Genomic DNA, 19,650 nt, shown 5'->3' with positions numbered 1-19,650 from the left:
GAAAAAGAGAAGGAGGAGAGTCCAATTTTGAGAAGAATATTGACAGAGGGAACAAACAAAGGAGACAACTGGCCTGAATCACAGATTGCAAAGAAAAAGGAATTGGTCATAAATGAAACAATAGAAGAAGAAGTGGATACCACGAAATAGGAAGAACTGAGTGAAGGCGAATTAGGTGGTGAATGAAGGTTGAAAAGAAAGAGAATAGCAATTTGACAATACGCAGGTCCTGAGTGGGCATATGCAGCTACTAATGAATGGCAACACGAGTTTATGTCTTTTCGTTTTGATAGAGAGGTTCCAAGTCAGTATTTTGATGTAACCTGAAGGCGATCGAATAACTGAATTGTTGAGCTGATCTAAGAAACCTAAGAAAGTAACTGTTGAAAATAAAACCAAAAGAAACATTGATAACCTGATTTGACAAGCGAAAACCGGATGTGACAAGCTGTTAATCGATTTTGACAAAGGAGAAGGGTTCCTGGTTGTGAAACTGAACTGTGAGAAATACATTTTTCTTCATTTTTGATTTTTACTGCACTTACCTAAGAGTTACTTCTGCTTTCTGATTCTTTACAGATCATGGCTGAGCTAAATAACCAAGTTAGAAATATTAGGTACTGTAGATATTTGAGTGTCGGATTGGCAGTTATGTGTGGAATAATGTTTATAGGAATGATTGTGGGAATGTCTATCCATGATATGAAAAAGGCTACTATTGCTTCTGTTCCTGAAACTACTACACTAACAGCTTTAGAGAGGTTTAAGTTAGATGAGAAATACTTGCATGATTATACTAATGCTCAAGGAGAGCTTTCTTCTAATGTTTTCTATCGCTTGTTGAGTGACTATGTTGAGACGATGGATGCAAGGAATTGTCTTGTGTGTACGCAAATTCCTTCACCAGTAGAGGAAGGAGTTACGTACCATAGTTTGCCTTTAACTTATAGCATAAGCTGTAGTTTGCTACTAACGAGATTCTATAACCAAGAGTACATACAATATTTTTATTCAAATTATGATCTAGTGTTTTCATTTGTTCCTATTATTAGATATCTGGGTAAAGTAGCTTAAAGAACATGATATAGTACTAGTTAGAGGTTTCTTTGAACCAACATTAACTTTTGGAACTGCATACGCACACAGGAACAATCTGATATGCTTGCTTACATCTTTAGAAAAGAGCTTTATAGGGCATACTGATGACAGGAGAAAGGCATTGCAGGACAAATTAGAGAAAGGATTATAGAAAATAACTTATAAGAATGATTATGCTTACACTGCTATTAAAACGCAAGGGAAATTAGCTCTAGATGAATTACATGTAGGGAAGCTTTGTATATATAGGCCAAAATCACGCACTGACACTTTATTTGTGGGAACGAGTGAATGTAGGCATGTGTTTTTGTTTCAGAGTAAATTGACTTTTATGCTGAATGGTCAGGACCCTGCGATTCCTGGGATCTATTATATTTGTGGACATAATGCTTATTACCGTCTTTCTAGAGGATGGTATGGGACATGTTATTTGGGGATAGTTTTCCCTAAAATTTATCAGATAGATGACCTAAAGAAATGTCCAGAAGTGACTGAATTACATCATAAGCGACAGAGGAGGGAATCCTCTTCTGCAATTGTGGGAGATATTTTTGGTGCAGTTATTCCTTCTATGGGAGTTATTTTGAATGCAATCAATATACAGAATTTGTCTACTTTTTTGAATAACATGCTGACAAATTTTACAGGGGCAATACTCTGTTAGATACTGAATTAGCTGTGGATAGAGCTATGATGTTTCAAAATAGGCTTGCTTTAGACATACTTTTAGCGAAAAATGGAGGAGTCTGTAGAATGATTAATGCTAGGCATTGTTGTTCATTCAAACCTAATAATGATAATGAGATAAAGGACTTACTCACTAACTTAACTAATTCCAGTAAGGACTTGAAGGAATTGAAGCAACCAGGTGTTTGGGAAAAAGTTGGAAAACGATTTGCTTCAGTGGGCAACTGTCTTAGTCAAATTTGGAATGGGGTATTATAAAAAATTGTACAAGGAATATTAATTGTGATTGCCTGCATATTAGGATTATGGGGTATATGTAAATTATGGCAAAAGTTAAAATTGAAGCGATCTAAGAATAATCAGAGGAGGGAAGAACACAATAGGGGAACAATCTATAGGGAAAATTTAGGAAGACAAAATACAACAGAAACAGAATTGTAAATGCAGATAAAAGAAAGGTATGAGACATATTTAGTCATCAGAGAAGGGACTGCTGGTGCAAATATGCTAATTAGAAAATTATTAATTTATTAATGAATCTTTAGGTGTTTGATTAATAAAAGAAACTCAGAGAGAAATAAATCATAGAAAAATAATGTGCATGTTTAGAAATGTGCCCACGGGGCATGTGAGCCACTTATACGAGATTGTACTAATATAACTGAAATTGTGTGAATTCATGAAAATGTATAAGAATAATTTAGTAATATGTCATATTGAAATGTATAACCTATTTTTTATATTAATTTGTAGAGCTAATTTAGCCGTGGATAAGGCCTAGGCTTTTTTCAGGCCTCACAAGAAGGGCTGAAATACTAATGCGCTGTAGAGAAGCAAATGCATAGTCTGATCCTGAACTACCCGATGTTAAAGTTGCTTAAGCTAGAATTTTCTGCAATGTACCGGCGGACAGGAGATGATGAAGACAATTTGATACACTTAGGTGTAGAGTATGCTAAATGTACTTTCTCAGGACTTTAACAATGGAAGCACTGACTGAAAAGGAACATGCAACATTTTCAATACCTGAAGAGCCGGATGATGAGGACATCATATAGTGGACCAATCCATGTCTTGTGAAAGGACTAATATTAAAATTTATAGATTTCGTAAACTAATATTATAGATTAAAGTCATATCTGCTGACTGACTGAACAATTGGGAATTAGGGGGATGGACTGGGAAACCCTAATAAAAAGTCATGACATGGGGCTAAAGAGAGAGATGCGAGGGGAGAATTTGGTGACATCAGGAGACACTGTTCGAGATTCTGCTGTTGGGCTCATACTCTTAAAGCCTAATGCGATGCGGATCTATTGATGACCTGAAGACGAAGACTGACTTTGTTGCTGATCCATTCTGTGGATAGGTAGCTATGAAATTGTGACTGACTAACTTGTGCCTTTTCTTCTAGGTACCAACTGCGCTGTTTTATAGATTTTCACTTAGAAAGATGTTTTCCAAAATCATGTTTTCTCTCAATTATTTCGCATGAAGCCCCACATGCTAATGCTAATCCTGGTGAGGGAGGCTTCCTAGGGGTGACGTTGACAGCGACAAATGACTGATGAACTATTTGCTGAACTCTGCTATTGATGCTGTGTATTTCATTTATTGACTCAAGTGGAAGCATTTGAGCATATGATTCTTAAAATGTGATTAGATTATGTTATTAATGTTTCATTAAGGAATTAAAACTGAGCTGATTGAATAAAGTTTGATCCAACTCAATAGTTTAGTATTGTAACCAATAGGGAAATGAAATTGTTTAACTCTTTACTGAGTTGTGGTTATTCATGAATGGATGGTTTTAGATGTTTTCAATTAAAATAATAATGGTTGGTTATGTTGATTGATGCCCGTGGTCACTACATGATTAGGATATTCCATGCAATCCAAAAGGTTAATCGACCTATACGCGTCCCCTGTAAGATTACTTACTAAGGGCCAGGTGCGCTAACAGTATCTACAAGATACGGTGCATTCCTGTCCTTTACCCCTGCACTGGCACAAAAAACTGCTGCCAGGTGCTATCGCAATCACCCTTGTACAATAGCGCAAGGGTGCCTGCATTGCGGGGATGATTGCTTTTGTGCAGGAAGGGTTACCTTCCTGCCCAAAAACAATCACGAGAGGCGGTTTCCTCTTTCTATGTGAGCTGGAAAATGCAGCACACATAGAAAGAGGAAAAAACAGGGAGAAATAAAAATATTTCTCCCTGTTGTGTGTAGGAGGCTGGCCTGGCTTATAGTGGGTAGCTTGTGGTACTTACACCTTGTGCCAGGTCCAGTTATCCCTTATTAGTAGATTAGAAGTGTTCTAGCAGCTTAGGCTGATAGAGGTAGCTATAGCAGAGCAGCTTAGGCTGAACTAGGAGACATGCAAAGCTCCTACTATACAACTTATATTGCTTAGCACTATATCATAAGAAACACAATTCTCAGAGTTACTAAAAATAAAGGTATTTTATTTTAGTGACAATATGCCAAACGTATCTCAGAGCTTATACTCCCTTAGGAGGTAAGTAAAATACATAAAATATACATACAAACCAAAATCAGGTAAGTAAACAATTAGAAAAGTAGTGCAAACACTGAAGAACACAATAGAATGCAATAGGAGACAATAGGCCTAGGGGCAACACAAACCATATACTCCAAAAGTGGAATGTGAACCACGAATGGACCCCAGGCCTAGTGTAGTGTGTAGAGGGTTGCTATGAGTGTAAGAAAACACCAAGGGTGTCCAGGATACCCCACCCCAAGACCCTGAAAAGTAGGAGTAAAGTTACCCTACTATCCCAGAAAGACAGTAAAGTCGAGATAGGGGATTCTGCAAAGACAACAACTGACTGCAAAGCACTGAAGATGGATTCCTGGACCTGAGGACCTGTAAAGGAAGGGGACCAAGTCCAAGAGTCACGCAAGTGTCTGGGGGGGCAGGACCCCACTAAACCCCGGATGAAGGTGCAAAAGTGCTGCCTCTGAGTGGAAGAAGCCAAAGATTCTGCAACAACGGAAGGCACCAGGAACATCTCCTTTGGTCAGAAGATGTCCCATGGCGTTGCGGAGGATGCAGAGTTGTTTCCACGCAGAAAGACCACAAACAAGCCTTGCCAGCTGCAAGAGTTGCGATTGAAGGTTTTGGGTGTTGCCAGGGCCCAGGAAGGGCCAGGGGGTCGCCCCTTAGAGGAGGGGACAGAGGAGGCGCTCAGCAACACAGAGAGCCCATGCAGAGGTAGGCAGCACCCACCAAAACACCTGAACAGGCGTTCGGAATATCTGAGCATGACGGTTGACTCAGCACAACAAAAGAGGTTCCCAGAAAGTCAGAGTCCAACTCAGCGAGTTAGGCAATGCAGGATAGAGTGCTGGGGACCTAGGCTAGGCTGTGCACAAAGGAAGTATTGCAAAGGTGCACAGAAGTACTAGCAGCTGCAGTTCACGCAGTACATAGGATTACTTTCTGGCATGGGGAGGCAAGGACTTACCTCCACCAAATTTGGACAGAAGGGCCACTGGACTGTCAGAGAAACTTGGATCCAGCTCCCGTGTTCCAGGGACCACGCTCGTCAAGATGAGAGGGGACCCAGAGGACCGGTGATGCAGAAGTTTGGTGCCTGCGTTGGCAGGGGGAAGATTCCGTCGACCCACGGGAGATTTCTTCTTGGCTTGCAGTGCAGGGTGAAGGCAGACAGCCCTCAGAACATGCACCACCAGGAAACAGTCGAGAAAGCCGGCAGGATGAGGCGCTACAATGTTGCTGGTAGTCTTCGTGCTACTTTGTTGTGGTTTTGCAGGCGTCCTGGAGCAGTCAGCTGTCAATCCTTGGCAGAAGTCGGAGAGGGAAGTGCAGAGGAACTCTGGTGAGCTCTTGCATTCATCATCTGGTGAGATACCCACAGGAGAGACCCTAAATAGCCCTCAGAGGAGGATTGGCTAAAGAGAAAGGTAAGCACCTATCAGGAGGGGTCTCTGACATCACCTGTTGGCAATGACCACCCAGAAGTGTCCACTGTGTCCTCCCACCTCTGCATCCAAGATGGCAGAGGTCTGGGACACACTGGAGGAGCTCTGGTCACCTCCCCTGGGAGGTGCTGGTCAGGGGAGTGATCACTCCCCTTTCCTTTGTCCAGTTTCGTGCCAGAGCAGGGCTGGGGGGATCCCTGAACCAGTGTGGACTGGCCTGTGCAAGGAGGGCACCATCTGTGCCCTTCAAAGCATTTCCAGAGGCCAGGAGAGGCTACTCCTCTCAGGCCCTTCACACCTATTTCCAAAGGGAGAGGGTGTAACACCCTCTCTCAGAGGAAATCCTTCGTTATGCCTTCCTGGGACTGGGCTGCCCCACTAAGTGAAGGTTAGACATATAGGTGGCTTATAAGTTACTTAAGTGCAGTGAAAAATGGCTGTGAAATAACGTGGACGTTATTTCACTCAGGCTGCAGTGGCAGTCCTATGTAAGAATTGTCTGAGCTCCCTATGGGTGGCAAAAGAAATGCTGCAGCCCATAGGGATCTCCTCGAACCCCAATACCCTGGGTACCTAGGTACCATATACTAGAGAATTATAAGGGTGTTCCAGTGTGCCAATCAGAATTGGTAAAATTAGTCACTAGCCTGCAGTGACAGTTTTAAAAGCAGAGAGAGCATAAACACTGAGGTTATGGTTAGCAGATCCTCAATGATGCAGTTAGGCACCACACAGGGAACACATACCGGTCATACTTTATGAGCACTGGGGTCCTGGCTAGCAGGATCCCAGTGACACAGGCACAAACAAACATACATACAAGTAAAAATGGGGGTAACATGCCAAGCAAGATGTTACTTTCCTACATTGTTTCATTCTTATGCCCCCAACACCCCATGGTGGCGTAGGTTTTTAACGCATTCCCCGGATTAGTAAACCTTGTAAATCTGGGAATGCATCAAAATCCATGGATGTTGCATGGGGACACCCACACGGCACCCATGGAAATTCCGCCCTGACGCTAAGTAAGGCAGCACAGCAACTTGCGCTGCGTTGCCTTACTCTATATCTACAAGGCCATGAAAAGCCACGTACGTGTGGGTCAGCTGCTTGTAAATAAGCTCCACAGTCTCTGACCATCATGGCCAGACAGCTGACAGAGCAGGAAGGACCAGGGGAGGACACCTGAAGACTGATGTCTGATTGACTGCTTGACCATGAATACATCACAAAACCAGACGCTGCCAGCGAGATGTGAAAGATGTTCCTCAATAAGGGCACAACGCACTAGAGGAAGGGGTGATCTAAAATGCAAGGTTTCTCAAAACCATTCTTATCTTATCCACCCAGATCAAGGGCCAGATGTACAAAAAAAGCAATTTGCGACTTGCAAATTGCGAGTCCCTGCGACTCGCAATTTGCAAGTCGCAAATTGCTATGCAGTACGGTGTCTGAGACACCGACTGCAACTCGCAATGGGGTCGCAATGACCCACCTCATGAATATTCATGAGGTGGGTCGCAAATTGCGGCCCCATTGCGAGTATAGGCACTCGCTAACATGGAGGCCTGCTGACGTCAGCGAGTGGGTTACCATCCACTTCAAGTGGATGGTAACTGCGACTCCATTTGCGACCGCGTACGCGGTCGCAAATGGAGTTGCATACCACTCCGACTCGCAAATAGGAAGGGAACACCCCTTCCTATTTGCGAGTCGCAAATGCATATTGCGAGTGGGTAACGACTCGCAATATGCATTTGTGCATTGCAAACCCACGTTTGCGAGTCGCAAACAGCGATTTTCGCCGTTTGCGACTCGCAAAAGGGTTGCTACATCTGGCCCCAAGTTCCTACTTAAACCTTTTTATACACGTGCATAATCCTGCACAGGATCCACTGGACCAATTGTAAACACATTTTTGTGTTCGGTCAAAACTCAGCAGAATATTGCCAAAGCTAAGGAAAAAATAAAGCAGAATAATAAAGCACAGGCATCGATGGTATGGCTTTAATGTGCTAATGCAGCCAAACACAGGCATGCACACAAGTGCACATACGAATGCCTGTGTTTGCAGACGTTGGCACGTTAAAGCCAGACCTTGAGGCTTCACCAGTGCGTGTGTATTTTTTGTGCCAATTGAATTCATCAAGTGTTTTTGTATTTTAAAGGAAAATATTTGCATATGTTAGCACATTAAAGGCAGACCTCTAGGCTTTGCCAATGCATGTATCCTTTCGGTTACAGTGGATAAATGTAGCTTTTTTTTTAGTTTGAAGGAAAGCATTCAGACATTCGTTCGTAGAAAAATCTCAACCCCTGCATCAGACACTGCCTGCTGCCTGCCAAACACCAGCACAAATTAAGCTTAAATTGCTAGCTCTTTCAGGCTCTTCTAAAGTATCATCATGTACAGAGCCATGGTAAATTCAGTGAAGTAAACCCTTCCTTCTTCATGTCCCACAAAGACATCAGTCACCTTAGGCGAAAAAGAACATCCCAGTAAAACTGTGAAACTAGTAATCACAGATAATTATGCAATTGCAGCCTAATATACGTTGGCGTAGAAAATTTGCTCATTACTTGAGAATACTTACAATATTTCAAAGCAGACATTAGAAGAATAGACGCTGACAGGACTCCCACGCATCACTAATGTTCAAACTATCGCTACATAATGGTTTCAAATCATCATGTTTATTACAGCACTAAAGCAAAACTGATATCCTGCAGTATCCCTGGCGCTCATAGAAATGATGAAAAGAGCAGCAGCAAACCAGCCCTGCACCTTCTTGGGAGGAGAGGCGCGCGTTTCCAATGTCATAGATTCCGCGCTGCGCAGCTTTACGTCACACTAATGCACAGCTACTCGCCTGCCTGACTCACTCCACTCCCAGGCGTACACGCTCGTTGCCATATAGTTAATGTAAATTTGCGCTTTCACATACCTTTGAGGTAAACTCCCTCTTTACCAAATCCACGTGCACAGAGCATCCTTGTTGAACAAATGCACATGCGTATGGCAAAGAAATTAGAAATATTTAAAAGTATTTGGAGTTAAATTTTTCCATTATTGAAAGATTATTTTCCCCTCAATCCTGTTTAAAAATGCGAATTGATTAATTTCCTTAATCTTAAAGCCTCGTTACGAATGCCCCTGCTGAAGCAGGTGTTTTAATAAAAATTATTAATGAATATTCATGTATTCTGACTAATGGATTTGCGTTGAAAATGTAATAACATAGGAAAATAATGCACGCACTTGAAAATGTGATCACGATAATTGGCCACCAATGTCCACAAAGTATACGTATTAATGGCTTATTAATATGAAATGTTGAGCTTATGTTTGATTAATGTAGTAATATGTCATATTAAGGGTTATGTATTATGTATTAGCTTTATTAATTGTAGGCCTTAACTTAGCGGAGGTCTTGGCCTAGTTGCATGGCCCCATGTCAAGCATGTCAAGCTGCATTTCTTAACCGATTAATAAAATGGCTGTTCAGACAAATTATGATTTTCCACTGTACTGTCTAAATGTGCTGGTAGGTAAAAGCCTTTCTCATGAGAACAGATTGCTAGAAGATGCTGTTCTTGCTAACTGTAACAAAATGTGTGTAATGTGTGTAAGACTGACTTTCTCAGGAGGAGAACAATGGAGACACTGACTGGAATATAAACTGCAACAATATTGGTACCTGACGAGCTGGATGATGAGGACATTACAGGAGAAGCCAATCAGCAACATGTGAACCATGTTGTAGTAGAATTCGTAGATTTGAAGTTTTGTTTTAATGGACAAAGTGTGAACATGTGATCCCTTGACCAATAGGGACTTGGGAAATAGTTTTAAGGAATTTAACTTAACAGGACTGCACTAAGAAGAAACCAGCATTGTAAATTTTTTAATTTGCCAAGCCATTCTCTCTATTCTTCTTGAGGTTTACCTCTATTCTTACGAGTTGCTTGAAGCCTTTGCATTTTCTGAATTTGATGCTGAATCCTGATGCCTTGATGACCGAACTGACGTTCCAATTGCAGATCCAATTGTGGAAAGGTATATGAATTACTAAATGTGACTTGCAATGTATGTTTGCTTTTTTTTTCTAGGTACCCACCGCACTATTTTGATAGGGCCATAGTTAGATGTTTTCCAAATGTGTGTTTACTAAATTATTTTGCATGAACCCCAACATGCTGATGCTAATCAGATGTTAGATAAGGATTCTCACTAATGAAAGTCTGCTATAGGAAATAACGTTGATGTATTTCTTTGCTGAATCTAAATGTATATGATATCGGTTTGTACAATTATTCGTGTTATTAATTTGCACTGTGACATTAGATTGTGTAGTAGTTCAAGCTTTGATTAGATTGCATTTCTTTCTTAGATTGGACAGCCAGTGTTTTTTCTGTATGTCTATCATTTGATTTTGAGATTATTTTATGTGACATTAGCATTGTTAATATAGGGAAATAAACATTGAGACTTTTACTAAGAGGTGTGGTTATTCATGAAAGAAATGTCAAGTTATGTGACAATTACTGACTCGATTGATTGCTAATGCTTTTGATTACCATTAATTATTGATGTTATTGATTAATTATTGATTATCTATCTGCATGTACTGGAGTTATGGTGGGAAAATCTTAATTGTGAGTCAAAATGTTCATCGACCTATTTGTGCCCCCTAGTAAATTTACTTTTTAAGGTCTGATGTTCTAACAGAGATGGTAGCAGAGATGGATGGTTAGTCTCCTTATGAGCCCATCATAGACGTCGGGTACAGAGTAACAGGTACTAACAGAGATGATAGCAGAGACTGATGGTTTGTCTGCTTAAGAGCCCATCATAGACATCCAGTATAGAATAACAGGTATTCACAGAGAGAGTAATAGGATTGATGTTAACAGAGACGGTAGCAGAAAGACGTAAAGATCAACGGAGATGGTAGTAACTTGATGATTTGGTCTCTTGAGAGTCCATTATTACTGAGATTTCAATTTTATTTTTCAAAAATACTGATTTGAAAGAAGATGTTCCCTTAAGCTCAGAAATGACTTTCTCAGAATATAGGATTTTGCTGTTTGAGGATGTTCTCAGCGTTCTAGTGACAGTGTGAATGAAGTAGGTTTTGCGCTTGCACAGCTTATGCAAATCGCAGGTGAATTGTGAGGTTTGTGAGGGTTTAGGGAGTTTGGGTACTCCAAACAAAATTGTAGAAGGAGTGTGCTTACTCCACAGTGTGAGAGTAGGGAAGTCATCAAGCATCACATGTGTATGGCGCTTTGTGCTAAAAACTTTGTCCATGTGGTTGTTGATGTACGGACCCTGCGTGGTCTAAGACTTCGGAGTATATTGAAGAGTGTAGGAGACACTTAGTTTATGTTGTAATTTGTCTGGTTTAATAGGTCGATCGGGCGTGGTCGACAAGTCAGAGTGTGAGTGAAAGTGAGTGAAAGAAAAGTTTGACTGAGATCTGGTGAGTCCTATGTGCACCAGGACAGTCCCACTGATCAGTTGAGAGTAAAAATTGCATGTTGCATTTTGCTTGTGAAACTGGGAGACTGAGAAAGAAAGAGTAGCTGTTAGAGCGAAAGTTGCCAGTGAAAAATCCATAAGCTTTCTGAAGCGATTGTGTTACATTTGCTGTAGTAAACCAGTAGATTTGGTTTTGATTTTGGATTTATTACTCGCAATAAATCCAAAATCAAATTTTAGTTTGTGGGAATCAGAGTTTGGGAGGGCAAGCCGTAATACTTTGTCAGCCATAATATGTGTAAGTGTGACCTCATTGTGACCGGTTCCCAAGTAACTCTGCCTTTCATAGTCTCATGTTATTTACAAATGCTTGAATAAATAAGTTAATGTAACACAAGCTGATTCATCACCAAACCCAACCAGTGTGTGCAAGGTTCAGGCTTATCAGCTCAAACATGCTCAACCCGGGATGTCAGTTGAAATGTCTGCCTGAAAGTACACATAAGTCACACATAAATAACTGAAGAACAACAGATACATTTTTCTGAGAAACTCAAGGATAAGAAAGGGGGGTTGTTAGCAAACCACAGTTTTAGACAGCTCATAAGATGGAGGTCTTTACAGAAAAAGAAGTCCAATGCATGTATAATCCAATATATGTATTAGCAAATACAGTATTCTTTCTCAATCCTTCCTTTGAACTTATGTCCAGCCATTTTTTCAATTTGATTATAATTCTATTGCCATCATATTTTCTACTTCACTTTGCTTTTTTTTGTAACTTTTTCTCGGACATTTTCCTTACTACACACATGTTCATGCACATTTGAATTAAAGAAGGTAATACATTGATCAATACACAACATATCAGCAGGGCAGCCAGTATAATCAAGACTATTTTTAGAAGCCACCAACCCAGGTTTCTGAATACAGTCCTTATGTCATCCCATAATGTTCTTTCAGATACCTCATGCACTTCATGTCTTAAGTCATGCAGGTTTTTCACTGCTTAGTACATACTTGGAGCATTATCTGGGATGTAAACCCCAACTCTCTCAGCTAGTAAGATGTCTAAAGCAATTCTTTTCCACAAAACCATGGTCCTCATGACAACCATTTCTACTGTTAAGTTTTCTAATGCTGCTGATGTTTCATTTATACTTGCCTCCACTAATCTTATCTGTCTAGAATTAAGGCCTACTCCCAGCATTCGCATTATCCCCTTTCCGATGTCATTGGCTTCTTGGGCTGATGTATCTGTCTGGTCTACTCTTCTTTTTCCCTCAACTATGGAATTGTATTTTCTTAATGTATGTTTTTTTAAACAGTCTTTTGGTCGGTGTGGCATAGTAGGAAATACACATCCTATATAGCAAGAACCTCACCAGGTGTTTGTATTTTGCCCACATATAAAATATATTTGCTTCTCAGATACATTGGATAGCATAATGAGGAGGTATTGCTTATAATGAAATACTTCTCACATTCGCCATCTTCTATAAGTACCATTCCTTCAACTAGTAGACAAATGCTTCTCTTTATTTCCTTGTAGCATGCATTCATCATATGTATTACTTCATTGTCATGGTATTCTTTGGTGTGGTATTTATACAAGTCTAAATCATTGTCAGTTTTTATTCTTTTTGGTGTTGCTGGCGCTCCTGTAGCACATGTCGTGTATATGATCACTCTTCAAAACGTTAACATCATTATTATGGTCATAATGATTAGTCTAGATAAAGGTCCAGAAAACAGTCTTTTCTTCCGTTCATTTCCTACTTGTGGTCCAGACTCTTTCTTTCTCATCTTCTGTTTCACTAGGCCCCCAGACGTTACTAGTACTTTGGTGGGGGAGCTCCAAATTCAGTATTGACCACTGTTGGTCAAATTTAGAAGAAACTTTCAGTTAGAGGTTATATTTCTCTTTCTCTGTATGCACTGCTTGCAGAAAATCTACCTGTTCTCTAGTCTTTCCCGGACTCATAACCAGCAGCGCTCTTTTTACATGTGATGCATGTATCCAGTTTTTATAACCCACGCACTTTACTCCAGTGTTGGTCAATAACAGGACTTGTACTAGGTTCTTCCATTTGGTCTAAAGCCAGTTGTTTTGCTGAAAATTCTTTAACATCAACCACTCTCCCAGAGCAATGTTGTGATTGGCTTCAGTCAGAGGTGTGGCCAGCTCATTCTTCACCTATTGGTAGAAAGTTTGCACAGTTTTAGTCAGTTGCATACAATAGTCTCTCATTAGAATTCAGATAAATGCCGCGTGGCAGTCTACTGTGGAGCCCCTCAATCTGGCATCTGTCGTCCCGTAAAAATCTCATGAGGGCTCAACAAATGAGCAGAGCTCAGGTTGCTGTGCATGCTCATAATGGCAATCGCCAAGCATATTTTTGCCATCTTTGCTTTCGAAATGCCATTTCTATTTTCCACTGCTCCTGCCACTTTTGGGGTGCAGACACAATGAAATTTGTGCTTTATGGCCAATGCCTTTATCACAAGTGCCATCACCTGACACAAAGCAAACTGAGCAAAACAAAGGGGGTCATTCTTACTTTGGCGGGCGGCGGAGGCCGCCCGCCAAAGTAACCCCGTCAGAACACCGCACCGCGGTCGAAAGACCGCTGCAGTGATTCTGAGATTTGCCCTGGCCTGGCGGGCGGCCGCCAAAAGGCCACCCGCCAGCCCAGGGCAAATCAACCTTCCCACGAGGACGCCGGCTCAGAATTGAGCCGGCGTAGTGGGAAGGTGCGACGGGTGCAGTGGCACCCGTCGCGTATTTCAGTGTCTGCATAGCAGACACTGAAATACTTTGCGGGGCCCTCATACGGGGGCCCCTGCAGTGCCCATGCCACTGGCATGGGCACTGCAGGGGCCCCCAGGGGCCCCGCGGCACCCCCTACCGCCATCCTGTTCATGGCGGGTTTCCTGCCATGAACAGGATGGCGGTAGGGGGTGTCTGAATCCCCATGGCGGCGGAGCGCGCTCCGCCGCCATGGAGGATTCAGAAGGGCAGCGGTAAGCCGGCGGGTGACCGCCGGTTTACCCTTTCTGACCGCGGCTGAACCGCCACGGTCAGAATGCCCTTCGGAGCACCGCCGGTCTGTCGGCGGTGCTCCCGTGGCCGGTGACCCTGGCGGTCACCGGCCGCCAGGGTCAGAATCAGGCCCAAAGTGAGGTAACATTCCCTTTAATAAACTTTTAGCTACAGTTGAAGTATCATTTTTCTTTGTTGATTAGGCTTCTAATCATAATGGAACATACAGACTACCATCAGTGCATGTCAATATTTATTCCTTTGAGGCATGCTAACAAAATCAATTTGAAGTTTTTCCAGAGATGCTTCACAAGGTGTGAAATGACCAGGCGGAGTTTCATTTCCCTTTATAGCATTATGTTGTGCACTAACTATACAGGTTTTACATATCTGCTCTGCAGTCTTTTTAAACTTGGTGCTACTCCACCATTTACTGAAAAATACACACATTGCATCTCTCCCTAATTGCGCTGGGCAGTGTATGGATACCACCAGTTGACGGGCCATAGGGTTTGGCAATCTTATGTGACACCCCTTTGTCCTTCCATATTGAACATTCTTGTTTCCTAGTTTCTGCCCATTTAGTCAATTATTCCTGTATGGCCAGTTTTTGCAGGTCCCCAAAACTGTGTCTGTTTAAAGTTAGTTCTTCTGTTTCTGCTTGCCATAATACATAAAACACATAGATAATGGAACAGTTCCTTTGAGCTGTCCCTTTGCTACTGCATCAGCAAAACCATCCCCAAATCATCCTCATTTTTCGTATGAGCACTGCATTTTATAAGGGCTACTTGCTTGGACAAGGCTTAAGCATTCACTAATTATACAATTAAGGTACCATGTTGTATTTTCTGATCTTGAGAGGTGAGAAATCATCTTTCCTTCCACAGTCTTTCGAAATTGTAAGCCATGCCAAAGGCATACTGGCTAGCAATATAAATATTCACCATTATTCTGTTACTTAGTTCACATACTCTAGTCAATGTGACAATCTAGGCAGGCTGTGCAGAATATTGTCATATTTTAGATGTCTCCACCACAGTTTCAAGGATGGTAATTGCACATGCTGCTGTTTTTCTGTCATCTGATAGTGTGAAGCAAGAGCCTTCTTCCCAAGGGTCTTCATTTCTTTGTTGTAAGGGATTATCAAATAGATCACCCCTTTGTTTGTTCCTCTATTATCAAAACACAATGATGGAGCACTTCATAGACAGATATGGGCATGGGTAGCAGTATGCCGGGGTTAAGAACATTAAACCCGTGTAGAATAACATTGGGTGCATACAGGCTTCGGGCCTGATTTCTAGTTTGGCAGATGGGGTTACTCCATCACAGGCATGATGGATATCCCGTCCGCTGTCTTACAATTCTATTATATCCTATGCAGACCAAAATTAAATTTAAGCAGAGGAAAAGAAGGCTTAGAAATCTGTGGTAGAAAAGAAAATGCTGCTGGAGCATGAGAGAAGCTTGAAGAATCTGGAAATTAAAACTAGACAGATCTCAGAATCCTGCAGTATCTGAAGGTGACAAAAAGGTCCCCATACCCAAAGACCTGGTGCCCAACTATGTGATGGGGGGTGATTTCGACAAATGGCTTGCCGCATAATGAGGTAGAGCTAAGAGTACCCAAACTCCAAGAGGAGTACTGGGGGGGAGGGTGCTTGTGGAAGCATATGCCTACAGTGGGGAGGGATGCACTACTCACACTAGTGGGAGATGACCACACCAGGTATGCTTCCATGAAAGCCATCCTTGTCGCCAAGTTTGGGCTGACCTCTGAGAACGGTTTGGGTTCAGGGACAGCCACAAACTCCCAAACCAATCTTTGGTAGATTTCTTGGATTACTTCAGTAAGGCACCTATTGGCTGGGTGAGAGGCAGCAAAGTTCATGATTATGATAGATCATACAACCTGATTCTGATGGAGCACACATGCAATATTTGCTTTACAGAGCTGCACCAGCACCTTGTGGATAGCGAGGTGACTGATCCCAGGAAGCTTGCTGAGGAGGCGGACATCTGGGTCAGTACCAAGGTGTCCGAGAAGAGATCTGGGAGGACTCCAAAAAGAGTGGTCAGGGTTCCCACCAGAAGAAGGGGGGGGACATAAAATCAAAAAGGAGTCCTCATAAGGCTCCCAAAATAGTTCACAGGGGAAAGGGTTCCATTCCCAGTCTGGCCACCACAAGAAAGGTTTTGTGAACATAAATAGTGATAAATGTGTCCCTAAGTGCTACCAGTATGCTATATGGTCTAAGAGGCCACAGCCCCCAGTTGTGGGAAGTCCTAAGGGTTGCGCAGTATAACGCTTGGGGAGGAGATGGCCCCGGTGAGTTTGGAAGGGAGCTGAGTTTAGACTAGTGTCCCTGGGTGATGGATAGATGGTATCTAAGACCCACATGCCTGCCAATACTTCCAAGTATAGGCTATGGGTCACCATCAATGGGCAGAGGGTGTAGGCTCTGAGAGACAAAGGAGCCAGTTTGAATACTGACCGGTGTCATCTGGTGTCCTTTGAGCAGCTGATACCCAATACATTTCACCAGGGTGTAGAAGCCGACAACTGTGAGAACCACTACACGGTGGTTCTGGTTCCATGTGAGTAGGACAAGGGTTTCAGGTTCAATAAGGGTAGCTGTGAGCTCTGCTATGCCTGCTGATTGTTTGCTAGGAAATTACTTGGGGCATACTTTCCAGAAGGAAGTGGAGTTCCGATCGCATCTGGAAATGTTGGTGATGCCCAAGAGGGTCTATGCAACCACTTGGTCCATGGCTGCCCAGGAGGAGAATCAACAGAGCCTTTGCATCCAGCTGCAAAGAAGGAGAAGAGAAGGAAACATGGAAAGTCAGCCTCTGAAGAGCCTGCAGGAGCTGTAGATGAGGCACTATAGGAGGTGGCCCCAGAGCCAACTGAGGAGCATATTGCATTTCGAGATGGCCTGCCTGAGCTTGCTGGGTGGTAAATTGGTGAGGGATTTTTTTTCTGTTGTGTTTTCACTTTGTTGCTGTTTGAAGTGTTGCATAAATACTTTAGACATTGCCTCCAAGGTAAGCCTGGCTGCTCTGTGCCAAGCTACCAGAGGGTTAGGCACAGGTAAATTTGGAGTTTGCTTGTGATTTTACCCTGATGGGGGTTGTGGTGTCTGCTTGAGAAGGGTTTCACCCCCTCAGCTAGTAAACCAATTTCCTACTGCCGAAATCTCGATCTTTCATCAGAAAGCATGATTTTTATAACTTGGTGTAAATCAATTGAGCTGTTTTCAAAGAAATTAAGCTCCAAAATATAGTGATAGCTGGACAGCTGTTCTGGGGAGTCTTTGGCTTCTGGGTGCTGCTCGCTGTTGACAAGCAGTCTTTAGAGCTTCATCCTTGCTCTGTCTTTCTCTCTGCCTTACCACCAGTTGGGTTTGAGGAAAAGAAGCTGGTTTGTGGATGATTAACGCTTTGTAATGTGTTAAAGAGGTGACACTTCCACTATTTCCTAAATTGTAGCAGAATTGGGGTGGTCCAGATGGATACGGGAATGTTATTGAGATCCTGTTTGCATGATTGGAGAAGGCCTGCTGTATTCTTTTCCATTTTTAAAACTTCTTAGTCAGCAATCTAATGGTGTCCAGCTTGTGGGTGTGCTGAGTTCCATCAGAGATTAGAAGTTTTTTTGCAAATTACGCAGTTGTGCTGTTTGCTATATACTTGTAAATGATGTAGCTGGTTTTGAAGATGGTGTGGGCTGGCAGGGAGAGCCAATAGTATTGCATCAGGATGGGAATGATATGATCATGTTGCGTGAGGTCCTGGATGAGACATGCTACATCATGAAGGATACTCCTAAGGGGTGCCCGTGTTGCATCTGGAAGGCAATGGAGAAGGACAATACCACCATCCAGATGCAAGAGTACAAGAGATTGAACAACAGTTCTGAAATTGTTTTCTGGAAGAAACAGTTTGACATTCTGTAGAAGAGAGAGCTGGTACAAAAAAAATGTTGTTTTCTGTCAACATCTTTCTTCAGAGTGAGATTGGTTTACAGGCTTAATTCAAGTGACTTGGCATTCAGTGAAAACTGGGGTTGACAAGCCATTAAGGTTCATGCTGATGATCCATTTTTGTACTACATATTGTTTATTGTTCTTAGAAAATAAAGGAATTCTGTCTTGGATGGACTGAGCTTCAGGCATGCGCTGGACATCCAGGTCTGGATGATGGCAAGCAGGTTTTGTGGTGTTGAATGTCTGACGAGTAGGAGACTTTCAAATAGAGTTGTGTGTCATTGGAAATTTGGTGGCACTTGATGTTCTTAGAGTGGAGCACCAAGCAGCTCCAGGTACAGGTTAAAAATGACAGTACAGAGATCTGAGGGACTCTCCTGATGTTAGGGATCTTATGTGACTAGGACATGCTGATGTGAAAGAACTGATGTTGGTTGGAAAGATAGGAGGAGAATCAGTGATGTTGACTGTTGGTGAATGCCATTGAAATCTTCATAGTGCATATCAAAGGCAGCGGAGAGGCCCTGAAATATCAGGAGGCAGGGGTCATCTTCATCAGTGATCAAGAGGGCATTGTCCATAATGTGTATGGTAGTGGTTTCACTGCTGTAGTGTGACATGGAGCCAGATTGGTAATCCTGCAGGAGATGATTAGCATTGATGTTGTCTTGGAGTTGAATGTAGAATGTTTTTTCACTTAACCTGCTGGTGAATGGTAGGTGAATGATGGATCTGGAGTTGGTGAGGTAACCAGGATCTAATATGGGAGGATCTAGCCTGTCTTCAGAGCTTCTGTGAAGATGCCTTGAGTGAGGGAGGCATTAACAATGGTAAATAGGGGTGAGATAGCATCTCCAGAGAGAGCTTTGATAAAGGATGATAGTAAGACATAATCTTCTTAAGAAGCAGCTTTGAGGGATTTGAGTGTGCAAGCAAGATATGGGAGAGGCATGGTGTTCCTAGGAGGCTGGCCTGGTTTGTAGTGGATACCTATGGTACCTACACCTTATGCCAGGTCCAGTTATCCCTTATTAGTGTAGTGTAGTGTAGTCAATGTCTAGAATCTTAACGCATGTTGAGAGTAGGGGAGTAAAAAGATAACTATAGGAGGAACTCAGCCGTACTGAACTCCCTATAAGTATAACCGAAAATCACACAAAGGAGTACGGGGTTGGGGTTTAAATACATCCCCTGTTAGCAGCCTCCCCCGTGATAAGTGAACCCCGTACTCCTTTGTGTGATTGTCAGTGTCTAGAAGCCAGGCTATCTAGGGGTAGCTGTGGATGAGGAGCCAAGGCTTATCTAGGAGACATGCAAAGTGCATCTTCTATCACAACTTCTTATGTGTTCTAGGAAACCTACTGTGATTTACTCCTGTTT

Source organism: Pleurodeles waltl, chromosome 2_1 (assembly GCF_031143425.1).
Source record: "Pleurodeles waltl isolate 20211129_DDA chromosome 2_1, aPleWal1.hap1.20221129, whole genome shotgun sequence".
NCBI lineage: Eukaryota > Metazoa > Chordata > Amphibia > Caudata > Salamandridae > Pleurodeles > Pleurodeles waltl.
This window is presented reverse-complemented; position numbering follows the sequence as displayed.